Raw genomic sequence first — 13,843 nt, 5'->3', positions numbered from 1 at the left:
CGCCTTCTTCTGAAATAGGAGAACTGTTTTTGTTTAAACCGCTATTTTATATATATAATATTTTTCTTTTGTTCCGACAGACTGATCAACCTTAGAATATAGTATTCATGGTTAACAGGGGGAAATTTATTGAATTATAATCAACTAGAGGCCTGATGCATGAAATTCGTCCAAGAGTAGGCTTTCTGTCCCCCAGCTGCCTGCACCCACTTCCCTCTGGCACCTGGAACCCGGGCTTCCCTCACAGCCCCGGCTTCATCCAGAAGGTCATCCAGTCTAATTAGCATATTACGCTTTTATTATTATAGATAGGCTGGTTGAACTCTTCAGGCTTACCTTATAATGTTCAATGAAGTTCTTGTCTCAATACTCAATTTTGATCTTGTCTATGTACTTTTTGCCAATTATCATAAGAAAGGGGACATAAGCCTTGATGTATATTAAATTATTCACACATTATTTGGCTTTTACACACAAGATATTAGTGTGTTCATATATTTACCATTTACACATATGCACTTCCCCCAGGCAGAACTTAGGATCTACTAACATTTACATGGTGAAGACCCAGTGAGAATCACTAAAGTTTTATTATACAAATTGCTGTTTTAAAAGGACATCATTCATTTTACAATGGTAAAGATGCCATTCCCAAATTAAAGGTAAGTGGAAATCATGATCTAGTTATGATTAAAATTTGCAGTCATTAAGTGAGGTCCGTGGAACAAGGCAGACTTACCTAGAAAACAGATGAATCAGCTATATCCCTTCCCACAGAATAAGGTCGCCTTCCCTTAGCCACCAGCATCACTTTCATGTTATCCAGATTGTTTTTCCCCCATGATCCTATAGCTGCAACACTGAAAAAATAACAGCATTACACAGTAAGTCTTGTAACTACACTTGTGCGCTAGCAGTATGCTGATGACACTCTAGCCTTGTGTGTTACGTCAACTAGAAAAATGACAAAACCAGAATTCTTAGACCTTTAGGAAATCAGCCTCTAAAAGTATTCCCAGTGAAGGGCAGAAATGATGAGATTCTGATGCCCACTGAGTTAATTCAAAGGCAGTTTCTCAACCCATTTGTCCCGCATCAGGCAGTCAAACATTCTTGGAAAAAACAGCTTGAGCTGTTAGTGGTCCTATGAATTATAGACTAGGTACATATAACATGATCCATGGTGTACATCAACTAATACAGTACCATAAATCTGACCAGTATCTTTTCTTTGTAACAATTAACATCAGGGAGCATTTGAGATCTTGCTCCCAGCATACGTTATAATTTTGGCTCAATAAACTTAAAGAAATTAAAATATAGTAACTAATACATTCTTTACATAATACCTGTTTCATCTTGAAGCATTAAAAATATATAATATCTGTGAACAATCCTGTCTAGGGATCTCTGTGTGTGTGGGTGGGGGAGAGAGAGGGGGGTCCCAAATAATCAGGCTGGAAAAGGTAAATTACAAGAGCTTTTGAATGCAATATGAAACTTACAAAACCTGAAATAATTTTTAATTTTTTTATTTTTTCAGAGTCTACAAAGAAATTTGTTTATGACAGCCATGACTTAGAACATTTAAAAGTTCTTCTGGGAATACGATTTGGGAAGTGTGGTGAGAGGGTGAGACTCAGCAATCCATGGACATGTTAAAAGATGTGCACAGACTCTCTTGGGTGAACTCTGCTCTGACATTAGGCCAAGATGTTTGCCTGGCAGCACCCTGACATCTGAGTGGTTGGAAGGCCCTGGCTCAAGGTAATTTATTTGGAGCCTTTCTTCTTTTTCTTTTTTTTTTTTTTAAATATATTTTATTGATTTTTTTACAGAGAGGAAGGGAGAGGGACAGAGAGCTAGAAACATCGATGAGAGAAACATCGATCAGCTGCCTCCTGCACACCTCCCACTGGGGATGTGCCCGCAACCCAGGTACATGCCCTTGACCGGAATCGAACCTGGGACCCCTCAGTCCGCAGGCCGACGCTCTATCCACTGAGCCAAACCGGTTAGGGCCCTTTCTTCTTTTTCACTGGTGCTTCATCTAGTGTGGCATCCACTGCTGCCTCAACTTGCTTTTCCTTCTCTTTTTTGGGCTTTGGAGGTAAGTCCTGGTCATTAAGTAGCACATACAACCCTCTCTATCCTCAGCAGAAGTGTCATAATTCTCATCCCAATAATGGTCTCTGAGCTGCTGCTTAATTTGGTCTCTTTTTCTTAGTTCTGAATTGGGTATAATTTTCCACATTTATCTTTTGCCTTTCTTTCCTTTCCCTTTTGGTCTCTGGAACATAACGCCCTGCAGCCATGACCTGTGGCTTGTTCTTTTGCTCTGCCAGCTGCTTGGCAAAGTACTCCTGGATGGTGAAGGCACTTGTCATAGTGGAGGTTTCATTCCCATCTGGAGTAGCAGGACTGGAATCATTCTCAGGAATCTTCTTAGATCTTTTCCCCAAAATGCAGTCAAGATCTGTTTTGCTCTAAGATGATAGATCCTTCCCTTTTGTGAATTTCTTATAATGAACGTGGGTTTTTGGAGATTCTGGACTTTTCTTCAAGGCTGAAAGATTTCTCTTCCTTGTTGTCTGAGGAGGAGTCAGCATGCTGTTTCCAGTCCATGGCAAGTGTTCAGTTCAGCCAGAAGCTGGTTAAAATCTCCTGATGAGCAATCCAGGCGGTAATTTTAACTTGAACTTTAATATGACCTGTGGCTCCTTACTCTTGAGACCCTAAACTCTTTCCTTTAGACCACATCATCTTTTCTAGCATGCTCTGGTCAAACGTGGAATCATTACTCCACGTGGCATTTCTCAGATCCATAGCCCACTTCTGTTTCCTCTGCCATCACTGACATGTCACAGAGCCTGTGATGAGTGGTCCTCTGGACCTAATTAACAGGAGCTATGGAGCAGACAGCTAACAGAGAAGTTAGGGAAATGATTGTTTTTTAAAGGTTTCTTTCAATAGGCTTCTCATCTTTATCCCAAAGGGTCAACCAAAAGTTCAAAAGCACAGCAGGTGTTGAGGTTCAAAGGGGATAGTTATATATGAGAATTGCTGTACATAAATAAGTCAGCAGTGAAAAAGGTACAGATCCTGCTAGAGAAATCTTCAGTCAGCTATTATATTTCATGCTGTCCTTATTTCTGAATCCATTAAATGTTTTTTAAAGCTGGTTTGCAAGTAATACCTACTGCAGAAGATGGAAAAATAGAAATGTTTAAAAAAGCTAATATCATCTATAAACTTACCAAAACCAGAGTTCACTGTCTTTGGTGTGTGGGTGAGAGAGAGAGACAAGACTATAGTGGATACGCAATTTTATATCCTGCTACTTGGAGTTCATTTATATTGAAAAGTGTGAAGGAAACCATGGTTAAGTACTTAACTGAAGTTTCCTGTATCATTTAAAACCTTCACTGTATAAAAAAATATATTATTTAATAATGACCCTATCACTGGACATTTATGATGTTCCCAATTTTTCATTTCATTAAAACATACCGAAACATTTATTATATACTCTATTTCCTTAAATAGTAATCAGTGAAAATTATTAAATAAAAAAAAGAAATGAACACCTAAATCACATTACAATCTATTTTCCAGAAAGGTTGCACAAATTTATATTCCTATCATTGGGATGTAAACTCTATTCCTGGTAACCTTGACAGCATTTTTATTTAAAAAGGAACTACAAAACAAAAAGAGCACAACTGCTCATTTGATAGGTACAAAATGGTTACTGGTTGAGCATTTAATGAAAGTCATCTTGGGACCCAAGTTAATCCAAAGCTTTAGGGAAAAAAACAAACAAAACCAAAGGTAGATTAGAGAAGACATGGTGAGAAAGTAGTACAAGGAAAAAGGAGTATGAAATAGCTAGATGAAAGAAGGCAGTTATACCTGCTATTGGAAAGTAGAGGGTTCCTATGAAACCTTTAGTAAGGTGAAATGGTTAAAGCAAACCAATTACCTACCATTAATTTACAGGAAAAAATTTTTGAGCTTTCCCAGACCCAAAAAATAATCTACCAAATCATACCAAATACAGGCATACCTTGTTTTATTGTGCTTTGCAGGCATTTTTTAAAAACTGAAGGTTTTTAGCAACTATGTTGAGCAATTTGGTTGGTGCATACTTTTTGCAATATAGTATAAACATAACCTTTATAGTATACACTGGGAAAATAAAATGTGTGACTTGCTGTGCTGCAGGGGTCTGAAACTGAATCTGCAATACTTCCAGTGTATGCTTCTACACTTAAGAATGTCCAGCTTTACACGAAGTGTCAACAGCCTAACCAGCTCTTGGGCTTTTTTAAAAAAATATATTTTTATTGATTTCAGAGAGGAAGGGACAGAGAGATAGAAACATCAAGGATGAGAATTATTGATTGGCTGCCTCCTGCACGCCCCCCCACTGGGGATAGAGCCAGCAATGCCAGGCATGCGCCCTTGACCGGAATCGTACCTGGGACCCTTCGGTCCGCAGGCCAATGCTCTACCCACTGAGCCAAACCAGCTAGGGCGCTCTTGGGCTTTTTAACACCTTAGGACACATCTTGCTAATGGATGCACAAAATAGATAACACACAGATGCTCACAGTTTTACGCTATGGCGGCTTGATGCTGAGATGCTACATTACTTGAAGAGACATCACTTGCAAGTATGTGACTACAAGCCAGCCAACCGATTGATAATAGCAAAGTTCTTAAGGTGGGACTTGATTTGGCAGAAATAAGAAAGAAGGCTGGACAGAAGATATAATTTGGAAGCAGTGTTGATAGAATTTGCTGAATGAAGAAGATAAAAAGATGGGAGCTATTTCAAAGATGATTCTTGCGGGGAGGGAGTAGGCGGAGAAAGGTCAATGGGGGAAAAAGGAGACATGTAATACTTTCAACAATAAAGGATTAAAAAAAAGTTTTTTAGGCTGTTGGCTTAAACAGCCGAGTTAGTTTGGAGACTCTAAGAATATATTACATTAAATATTTTTATTACTGTTTGTATTAAAGATATGAGGCATCCAAATGAAGATGTCAAGTTGATAGTTGGAAGCTGGAATTCAACAGGTGTGAATTAGACCTATAAATGTGAGTTAGAGGAATCCAGATTGTTTTAAAGATCACCTAGAGAGATTAGACAGTCTAGCTTCCAATTCTGGAACACTCTAACCGTTGGAAGTCAAGTGATGCATAAACAAACAAAGGAGTCTGAAAAGGACCAACCAGTAGTATAGGATAAAAACTAATAGGTGTGATGCCCTGGCCAATGTGTCTCAGTTGGCTGGGTGATGTCCAAGGCACCAAAAGGTTGCTGATTTGATTCCCAGTGAGGGCACATGTCCGGGTATCAAGATTGGGGGCATAAGAGGCAGCTGCTCTCACACATCCATGTTTTCCCCTATCCCTTCCCTCTCTAAAAATCAACAAAATTCTTAAAATGAAAACTAAAAAACTAACAGGTGCTAACTAAAAGGCCCTGGGTGTTTTTCAAGGAGCATCAAGTAAGTAGTCAACTGTGTTAAATAGGACTGCTTTGAGGATGACTATCTGATCTGGCAATATGAAGAACATTCATGACTTTAAGGTAAGCAGTTTCAGGGTAGTGGGGACAGAAGCCATACTGGAATACACAGAGAATTGGAAGTAGGGAAGACAATACAAACAGGTCTTTTACGAGGTTTAGCTTTCAAGCTAAGAAGGGAGAGAGAATACTAGCTACCATAATGTCAAGGCAGAAGTTATTTAGAAGAGCATATCTGTTATTCTGATTCGACCAGAGTGACTGAAAAATGTTGGGTGAATAAACTGACTTAAAGATAGTAAGGTACAAAGTTGAATATTTTAATGTGTTGTATTCTAATTAATTATACATGAAACTGGACTGTTACCCATTTGATTTATCAGGGAAATGTCAGGAAGATCTCCAAATTCTATCTAATAAAAGAGTAATATGCAAATTAACCACCACTCCACTACACCCACAAGCCACGCCCACTATCCAATCAGAAGTGAGTATGCAAATTAACCCCAACCAAGATGGCTGCAGCCACGGAGAGAGCAGGAGGGAGGCTTGGGTTTTCCCGGCAATGGAGGAAGCCAAGCTTTCCACACACCCTGGCCGGCCCAGGCCTCCACTTAAGGCTACAAAGTTTCAATTATAGAAGATACATAAATCCCAACAGAAATGGCTGCCGCCACAGAGAGAGCAGAAGGCTTGGCTCCACTCCAGGCTACAAAGTTTCAATTGTAGAAGATAAATAAATCCCAGATACCAGGGCCTCTGCTTGGGTTGCTGGGGGGTGTGGCCAGCCTGCAAATCACCACAGGCCCCTCGCCCAGGCCACCCCACACCCCAAGGGAACCTGCACCCTGATCTGGGACACCCTTCAGGGCAAACCAGCTGGCCCCCACCCGTGCACCAGGCCTCTATCCTATCTAATAAAAGAGTAATATGCAAATTGACCATCACTCCAACACACAAGATGGCTGCCCCCCATGTGGTCAAAGATGGTTGCCCCCATGTGGACACAAGATGGCCGCCACAAGATGGCCAGCAAGGGAGGGCAGTTGGGAGGGACCAGGCCTGCAAGGGAGGGCAGTTGTGGGCGATCAGGCCAGCAGGGGAGGGCAGTTGAGAGGGACCAGGCTTGCAGGGGAGGGCAGTTAGGGGTGACCAGGCCAGCAGAGGGAAGTTGGGGGCAAACAGGCTAGCAGGGCAGCAGTTAGACATCAATCAGGCTGGCAGGGGGTGGTTAGGGGGTGATGAGGCTGGCAGGCAGAAGCGGTTAGGGGCAATCAGGAAGGCGAGCAGTTGGGAGCCAGCAGTCCTGGATTGTGAAAGGGATCCCAGATTGGAGAGGGTGCAGGCTGGGCTGAGGGACACACACCCCCGCGCACGAATTTCGTACACCGGGCCTCTATAATAAAATTTTTGGTTCTCTTTGGGGCAAATAAGTACACACCACCAGTCCACTTAGATCAGCCGTGGGCAAACTACGGCCCGCGGGCTGGATCCGGCTGTTCTATCCGGTTCTCTTGCTTTTCCCTACGCTCCTTTACTTTGAATTTATATTAGTTCACACAAACACTCCATCCATGCTTTTGTTCCGGCCCTCCAGTCCAGTTTAAGAACCCATTGTGGCCCTCGAGTCAAAAAGTTTGCCCAGCCCTAACCGGTGTGGCTCAGTGGATAGAGCGTCAGCCTGCGGACTGAAGGGTCCCAGGTTCGATTCCAGTCAAGGGCATGTACCTTGGTTGCGGGCACATCCCCAGTAGGAGGTGTGCAGGAGGCAGCTGATTGATGTTTCTCTCTCATCGATGTTTCTAGCTCTCTATACTTCTCCTTTCCTCTCTGTAAAAAATCAATAAAATATATTAAAAAAAAAAAAAAGTTTGCCCACCCATTAGATCTTCCTTTCTCTGTCACTGAGTTGTAGTTAGACCACATGTACTATTTTTATACTAACTAGAAATAAAAAAGAAAAAACGTAATAGCCATTTTAAATGGTGAAATGGTACTCTAGTCATGTTTCTATCGTTCCGTGGCTATATTAAACAGAAAAAAATTACCCTAATAAAATCAAGGAAATACCTGAAATATGGCACAAAACATTTACAAGGGAGTATTTACATATTCACATTTAAATGAGAAATATAAATTTTTATTTATAATGTCCAATGAACATGGTGACACTACTTATTGTAGAACAAAAGTAACTCTTGAATATGTTATTTAACAGAATTAAAGAAATGAATCCTTCATCCTACTCTTACAGTACTGATGTAAAGCTTTTATTCAATGGATTATTTTATGTATCTCCACCTATATTAATTGTTCTGATTTTCTAAGCAATTAATTGACATGTATGTTCTAAAAACTAGAACCAAGAAAAGTGACATTTCTTCCTAGTTTTGGGATTAGTTCTGTAGGTAAATTTGTATCAATCAGTTCCCAAGCACAGTACAAGTACAAGGGTAGATTCTATTAGTGAAGATCATGGGCAGCACAGAAGTTTTACTAACCCTAGGTGCTTGAAATTTATTCTACATTGAAAAATGGGATAAGGCTACATAGTGTGAAAAAAATTCATTATAAGATACTTTTATAAGGGGAAATCAAGCAAGCTGCAGAATATACTAGTATAGCACCAGAATTTTACTGGATGAGGTAAGAATTAAAAACCACTAGCTAAGACACAGTTTTGGGCATATTTAAACTAGTAAGACAGTAAGGACACATTTAATTTTCAGATGTTTTTCTGACCCAATATATTAGCAGAAAATTACTCCTCTGTAACTTTTTTGTGATGATCACCCAAGTCTTTTATTCATGTATTAACATATTTAAAAAAATATTTACAATGAGATCCTATTGTCACATCTTTTATAACTTTTTTTTGCATTAGGAACATTTTCCAATATTACTACTTACTCTGCCACAGCATTTTTAATGAATACATAGCATCTCAATTTACCTAACCATTAACCTATTACTGAACATTTTTGTTTGAGGTCTTACTATTATAAAGATTCCATATTGACCATCATCATACCTATCATTGCATATAACTAACTAGAGGCCCGATGCACAAAATTTCCTCGCAGTCCAGGCTTGGTTAGGAAGGTTGTCTGGAAGGCTGTTCAGCTGTCCGGTCTAATTAGCATATTACGCTTTTATTATTATAGATTCCTTAAGAAATGTTCGTAAGGGGATTTCCTTAGTAATGTATAATAACCTAAAAGATGTGTTTTAAGATATTTTTATTTTGAAAGAGAACAGATGAATTCCTACATCCTGAACACAATTACATAGAGGGGTGTAAAAAAAAGACAAAGCCACAAAATAAATCTTGAATATTTATTTTATTCAAGATAGGAATAGGGGACATGTCATACTTGAAGCTTTGGGCTATGGTCTCGGGCCCCAAGGGATTTGCTCTTCTGTATACTTTGTGGAAGTTTGAGAAGCAGAGCTATAAATGAACATAAAACATACCGAATTAAGGTACCTAATTAATGCTCATTATAGCTTGGTGTTAAGATGGCAAAATGTGACTGTACACCATAAGAAGTCAATAAAGATGTTAATGGAATTTATTATAATATACTTTAATTGCTTAAGATGTTGATTTCAATTATCGATTGAAAATAGTATTATTTAAGAGAATTACTTGATAATATTACAAGATGTAGCATTTTATATCTGGTTTGGCAATAAAATCGTATTGCTTATTAAAACCCAAAAATGTTATTTACCCAGTGCATGACTTAAGAGCTTATAACATGTACTTGACTACATTTTAAGATTTCATCCATTTAAACTGAGCACTTGATGCAAAGCAGCATCAGAAGATCTTTAAAGTTAATACATCAAATTATCACTAGTCTTGATTTATACAGAAGTTAATTTTTAAAATGCATTTCCTCCACAGACACTAAAATACTGATAAGCAGTACATAAACTTAATGAGCATTTTTGTGTTTACATAACACCTGATAGTAAATAAAGATTAGCTTTGACAACCTGGTGCTTGAAAAAAGGCCAGACAACACAATAATGTACATTAAAAAAAAAAAAAAAAAAAAAAAAAAAAAGGAGGGGGCAACGAAAAAAAAGGGGGGGGGAGGGGAGGTAACATTTCAAACAAGCAAACGAAATTGTTCACAAAGGTCTCTTCAGTGTACTTTTTCCTGACAACTTCTTTCTGGTATCCATAACAGAATGGGTTATCTATCCACAAATGTAAAAAAAGCAAACTTGATAAACAGGTTCTTTTATTTAAATTTATTGTTTACCTTTATAGAATCAAGCAAAAACAAAACCTATTTGTGATTTCTATTACAAAAATTCCTATGAAAAAAGAGGGAGAAATGATATGAATGCAAACAAATGCCACATACATTTCATAACTATTTGTATTTTATATTTAACACAGCAACAAACTGATCACTTTCTCAGGTCATTTCATATTCAGGGATAGAAAAAGATGTGGAGCTGAAATTGCAAATTGCAAAGCATTCAGAATAATTAGGAAATTCCTTTTTTTTTTAGATGGGAAAATAAAGTGCTAAAAGTGATGGTGATAAGAGGAAACGGAATATTAAAAGAAAACTCCATTTTGAGAAGGCAGGCTAACATCTCTCAATGTTAAAAAGGCAGCCTCTCTATATAATATTGAAAAAAGTGGAACTCTTCCTAAACTTTATTGCTGTTCTAAAGGTTTGATGTCTTTGCAACATACTTTCAAAACACTCCCAACCCCCTCAATATTTTAACATTTATGTGACAGGATGTGAATCTCTTAAGGACACTTATTTCACATTGTACTTAAAGGTGCAGGACAAAAGCAACTGTTCACAATAACAAGATGTTATTTTCAGAAAAAATTACATTAATAAAAATTAGTGTCTGTAGACTTTGGAGAAATAAATAAAGTGAGCAGAAAGATAAGCATTAGTCCAAGTTGGTTTGGCTCAGTGGATAGTGTTGGCCTGAGGACTGAAGGGTCTTGGGTTCGATTCCCGTCAAGGGCACATGCTCGGGTTGCGGGCTCAATCCCCAGTGGGAGACGTGCAGGAGGCAGTCAGTCAATGATTCTCTCTCATCATTGATGGTTCTCTCTCTCTCTCTCCCCCTCTCCCAAATCAATAAAAAATATATTAAAAAAAAAGAAAAGAAGCATTATATGGGAAGGTAAGGACTAATTTTGCTGTTTTTATTTCAATGCTAACTAGTAACACTTAACTTTACAAATATAGTTCTCTCTCCTGCTGCCTTGAAGTGAAATGAGGTAACCTTTCGCCATCTTAAAAAAATCTAAGTAAGTAGGCAATGCCCAGTACTTACTGATTAACTGTTAATGAAGACAGGGCAATAGCATTCTGGCTCCATCTAGCTCAACTGCAATCAATTAAAGAGATTCATGCTGAATATGCAGGTCTAGATCAGTCCCAAAAATCACATTTTGGGTGAGCTTATCAACAAAAACAGTAAAAAAAAAAAAAAAAAAAAAAAAAAATGAGTTTGGTGGCAAATAAAAGCACCTATTATATATGGGAGTTAAAATAATGAGATAAAATCACAACAAAACATGAAATGTACTTTTCCCAAAAACTGTAACAAGTACTAGTAATGTCTTTTTCAGAAAAAAGGAAAAAGTTTATTCTCCCACCAGCCTGTATTTATTCTTAAAAACATTCAGTCTGACCATTTTCATAACATTAAGAAACGTAACTTTAATGTTTTCCTAAATCTTAACCTAACATAATAAAATCTTATCCCTACTACACCATCATAGTAAAAAGCTAAGCTTTAGTTGTATTATCACCACGGTCTTTAAACATTATGTTGTGGTAACCCCCAACCATAACATTATTTTCGTTTCTACTTCCTAACTGTAATTTTGCTACTGTTATGAATTGTAATGTAAATATCTGTGTTTTCCGATGGTCTTAGGCGACCCACAGGTTGAGAACCGCTACTGTAGAGCCTAAGACCATCGGAAAACACAGATATTTACATTACGATTCATTAACAGTAGCAAAATTAGTTATGAAATAGCAACAAAAATAATTTTATGGTTGGGGGTCACCACAACATGAGGAACTGTATTAAAGGGTCGCGTCATAAGTGCTGGTAAATTACTCAAATTACTAAAAAATATCAACAACAATACACGGTTATCTGAAACACAAATTTAAAACCAGCTCAAAGAAAGCATCTCAAGTAATGAAAAAATATGAGAATCCTTAACTGAAAAAGAAAAATAGATTTTGTTGGTAAAATTTGCAACACAATGGATGAATGTTTTCTTACTTGGACTGGAACTTAAAAACAGTTAAGTGGTCAACTGTCTCTCAATAATTAAAGGTATAATTATTAGTAAAAGACAAAAATTCCAAACGGGAAAAAAAAATCTAAATGATATTATTTTTAAAACACGGATGAGACAGTAACCCTGTATCTTAGGCACTTTGTTGGCTGTTCCAACACGAAGCCTCGCCTACGGTCAGAGAGGAGGTACAGGACGATGAATCAAGTTAGGAAAACCACCAACGCTGAATTCGAATTTCCAAATTCAATCAGGGGAAGGGGAGGAGAGTCCTGACTCACGTTTCACAGAATTATCACCCTCTCTTATCTACATCGAATATTTTTACTATAAAAAACACATGCTATATTACCACTCAGCGGCATAGAAAGGCACTTGGACACCTCTCAAACCTACGCGGGAGATTCTATGTCCCTGAAGAGATACTCCAAGTTTATTTTAAAGGACACATGACATTAAAGAAATTTAAACCCTTCCTCAGGACTTGGCAGATGTTGACAATTACTATTTGCCAGGCATTTTACGGTTCTCCGGTCGGTTAGGACTGTCTGTCTTCCCGTCACCCAGCCCATGCCTCTCCTTTTATAAAAAGAGACTCAGGCTGACAGACAGATGGGCCAGCAAGCCCGATCCCCTCGGGCTGGGCCACGCATAGGTGAGCGAGAGTGAATCCAAAAAGACGGGAAGAGAAATCTAAGACGCAAATGGGGTGAAAAAGAAAAAATCAGGGGGGTGGGGCGAGACCCACCTCTTCACTGAACCACCTACTACAAACGAAAAGGTAACAACCACAACAAAGAGACAGAAAGGTGACCACCAGAGAAACAAGGAAGGCTTCCCGACTCTCCGCATTCCGGGCCCAATTCTCTCCGCAGCTCCCGGCCCACCCCACCCCCAGGGGTCCCGGCGCCATTTAGCTCCTCCGAAGCCGCCGCCATTTTCCGCCCCTGCCGGGTCGCCGCTGTGCCTCGGCGGCTGCTGGTTACTCTCCTCTGCAGCCCGAGAGGCCGCCACAGGCCCGGCCCCGAGAGGGAGGCCCCGGCCTGAGCGTGCGGGGACGGCAGCTTCAGCGTCACCAAGGCCCAGCTCCCACCCCGCCCGCGGTGCCCGGGGGCCGGCAGCTGGCGCCGGCCGGCGGGAGCAGGCGGGCAGCAAGGGGGCCGGACAGGCTCCACTGGGCGGAGCGGCCCTGGCGGCGGTTGGGACCTGAAGGTTCCATCGCACTTACTTCCTGTTTTGGGTCCGGGCACTTTGGAAGAACCAGGATGAAGGCTCCAAAAAATACCAGGATGGAGGAAGCAGCCACGGGCAAGAGTGGCTACAGCTGGAGTAAGCGAGCGCGACGAGCCACCGGAAACGGAGCTACGGCCGCACCCCGCCCCCAAGCCCCCGCCCGCTCCCCCGCCCGCTCTCCCTTCCCTCAGGCTGGCCCTGCGAGACAGGTGTACGTCACTTCCGGCCAAGTTGGAGCGCGAAAAAGGGTCACGCTTTATTGCGCGAAAAAAGGTCCCCGGTTTGTTCGAATTACAGACCAGGTCTATCTGTGGTCGGCTGTTGTCTTCCTCTCCTCATACTAGGAAGAACTCCGTACGGATTATCTCGCTGCTGCTGATGTAATGGAAGCAATGGAGCCTTTTTTTTTTCTTTTTCTATGCCACCGTGGCCCTCTGGCTTCGGAGAAAGTTGGGCTCCGCGCGCAGGCCCAGTTTCATAATTCTCCAGGGCTCGGAGCGGAGGAAGCTGCAGGTTGGAACGGCTTGGAAGCGGGGTCTGAGTGCGGAAGAAAACCTGAAATTGTGTGTCTCATCTTTCGCATTTGGTCGGCTTTGCAGTAGACGCTTTGCCGGCGTAGACGCGTACGTCAGGTGTCACCTATGTGGACGTATGTTGCAATGAGTGGGGAAATGTATCCTGTCTGAGTGTAGGAAGATGCTCTCGTCTTAAAGCACTTTGAGACCCAGGCAAGGATTTTGTTTTTAGAGTTCCAAGGCTTTGAA

The 13,843-nt window shown here is 40.3% G+C and overlaps 1 protein-coding gene and 1 pseudogene across 3 annotated transcripts in view; both read right to left on the bottom strand.

Annotated features, from left to right (window-relative positions):
• DMTF1 (cyclin D binding myb like transcription factor 1) overlaps positions 1 to 13,268 on the bottom strand; it is a 47,673-nt gene extending 34,405 nt beyond the window's left edge. The window contains exons 1-2 of one of the 2 annotated variants that reach the window (XM_080663235.1): positions 13,075 to 13,268; positions 740 to 860 (exon numbers count right to left, since the gene is read on the bottom strand). The gene's annotated coding sequence lies outside the window, so the exon portion shown is untranslated. The remainder of the gene's footprint in view (positions 1 to 739; positions 861 to 13,074) is intronic. The other variant, XM_080663236.1, reaches the window with a different exon arrangement.
• On the bottom strand, positions 2,083 to 13,065 carry LOC308246868 (PIN2/TERF1-interacting telomerase inhibitor 1-like; annotated as a pseudogene). Its single transcript has 2 exons — positions 12,940 to 13,065; positions 2,083 to 2,844 (listed from the first exon to the last, which is right to left on the bottom strand). The product of its transcript is annotated as a PIN2/TERF1-interacting telomerase inhibitor 1-like (transcript).
• Positions 13,269 to 13,843: the final 575 nt, after the last annotated feature.

Source organism: Plecotus auritus (assembly GCF_963455305.1).
Source record: "Plecotus auritus genome assembly, chromosome: 4".
Lineage (NCBI taxonomy): Eukaryota > Metazoa > Chordata > Mammalia > Chiroptera > Vespertilionidae > Plecotus > Plecotus auritus.
Note: the sequence above shows the minus strand (reverse complement) of the source record. Positions and strands in the feature narration are given on the sequence as shown.